This window comes from Sinocyclocheilus anshuiensis, unplaced genomic scaffold (genome assembly GCF_001515605.1).
Source record: "Sinocyclocheilus anshuiensis isolate Anshui unplaced genomic scaffold, SAMN03320099.WGS_v1.1 scaffold617, whole genome shotgun sequence".
NCBI classification, from domain to species: domain Eukaryota; kingdom Metazoa; phylum Chordata; class Actinopteri; order Cypriniformes; family Cyprinidae; genus Sinocyclocheilus; species Sinocyclocheilus anshuiensis.
Genome location: NW_015539890.1, coordinates 902100 through 904562, shown reverse-complemented (window position 1 = coordinate 904562; position 2463 = coordinate 902100).

Sequence of the window (2463 nt, the reverse complement as noted above, 5' to 3'; positions counted from 1 at the left end):
CTCTTTTAATTTTTTTTTTTTTTTTTTTTTACGGTCATATTAGTCGACATCCAAAGAGAGATCCTTCAACTTTCTTGCAACAAGTTGCTTATTATTGTGATCAGTAACAGCCCTTTATGCAATGATATATGAAGTATTTTAAGCTATTGTATCCTAAAGAACTAACAAATATATTGTTGACTTTTATATTTTCACACAGTTTCTAATACTTTAATATGAACTCAGGCAAATACAGTGGCCCCAAAAAGTCTAAAAAGTCACATTTAAAATTTTATATAAAATATAAAAATATATATTAGTATGTATTTAAAAGAAAGATAATAACTAAGCACACTTTTCCAGTTTGTTAGGATAACATTAGTGGAACATGTTCATAGTTTATGTGATTATTTTCAGCTGTTTTAGGACATCTGAGTGAACTTGTGAACTTGAGAAGCATTGAAGAACTTCATACTTCCACTAATGGGCCCAGGGACCAACTGATTAAAAGTAATGACATAAATGACTAAGAAATTAAATTAATTCTGAGGAAACACTCTTTCGTCATTTGTTTGTCAGTATAGTGTAAAAAAAAACGTGTCCAAATGCATTTTGGGGCCACTGTACATTTACATCTTTGAAACTTCATCTTTTTGTCAGGATTATTGTAAAACTGATCTCATACAATTAGCCTTACATAAAAGTTCATTTACTACAGCGCTTGAACGTTCAGCTCATAGTACAAATAAGCAGACGTGATCAGATTGTCTCAGCTTGTACTTTGTAAGACTGCAAGTTGACTTACTGATTCAACTTTTGTAAATGCATGTGTTCCCATATGCCTCACCTCATCAATTAATTGTATTTGAAAAGTCTGTGAATGTATTAAACTTTTACTTTTATTTCATAAAACCAGCTATATGGATTATTTTTTGTTAGAATGTACTGAAGGCTGTTATGTTAATTTGTGATGTGAGTATAATCAGGTTTTAAATCATTTTTGTTTTTACATTTTTGTGCAACGGCATTTTAGTTGACACATCTTGTGGTATGGTATCTAACTATAACAAATAGTATTTAGGCTATGCAGCATTTGCAAGCACATTTTAAAGATTAACTGGACTATTTGGGGGCAGTCATGGCCTAATGGTTAGAGAGTCAGACTTGTAACCCAAAGGGCATGGGTTTGAGTCTCGGTACCGGCAGGGATTATAGGTGGGTGGAGTGAATGACCAGCGCTCTCTTCCACCTTCAATACCATGACTGAGGTGAGAACCCCCAACTGCTCCCTGGGTGCCGCAGCAAAAATGGCCACTTTAACCCACTGATGGGTTAAGTTCACAAATTCTGAGTATGGGACACCATACTTGGCCGCATGTCCTTTCCTCCTTTTTTTTTTTCCTTTCCTATTTGTACTTTTAAACATTATTTTGTTACATGAGACAAAAAACAGACAAAATGATGGTAACAAAAAATTATAAAATGGTAAAAGTAACTGTTCACCATTCAAAAGTGATTTTTATACAATTTTAAAATGTATACAATGTTTAACAGGGAGCCAATGCAGTGTTGACAGAACCGGGCTAATATGGTCATACATCTTGGTTCTAGTAAGAACTCTAGCTGCTGCATTTTGAACCAGCTTGGAGTTTGTTTATTAAGCGTGCAGAACAGCCACCCAGTAAAGCATTACAATAATCTAACATTGAGGTCATGAACGCATGAATTAACATTTCTGCATTTGCCATTGAGAGCATAGGTCATAATTTAGATATATTTTTGAGATGGAAAAATGTGGTTTTGAAACGTGGCTTTCGAAGGAAAGATTGCTATCAAATAGCACACCTAGGTTCCTAACTGATGATGAAGAATTGACAGAGCAGCCATCAAGTGTTAGACAGTGTTCTAGGTTACTACATGCAGAGGTTTTTGGTCCTATAATTAACACCTCTGTTTTTTTCTGAATTTAACAGTAAGAAATTACTAGTCATCCAGTTTTTTATATCAGCTATGCATTCAGTTAGTTTTGCAAATTAGAATGTTTCGTCGGGCCATGAAGAAATAGAATTAAGAATCATCAGTATCACAGTATCAAGTATAAATCACAGTGAAAGTTAACACCATGTTTCCTGATGATATCTCCCAAGGGTAACATGTAGAGCATGAAAAGTAACGGTCCTAGTACTAAGCCTTGAGGTACTACATACTGCAGTTGTGATTGGTATGATACCTCCTCGTTTACTGTGATGGCGGTCAGATAAGTATGATTTGAATCATGCCAATGCACTTCCTCTAATGTCAACATAATTTTCTAGTCTATTCAAAAGAATGCTGTGGTCGATAGTGTCAAGTGCAGCGCTAAGATCCAGTCGCACTAATAGAGAGATAAAACCACGATCAGATGATAAGAGCAGGTCATTTGTAACTCTGATGAGAGCAGTCTCAGTACTATGATACGGTCTAAATCCTGACTGGAAATCCTCA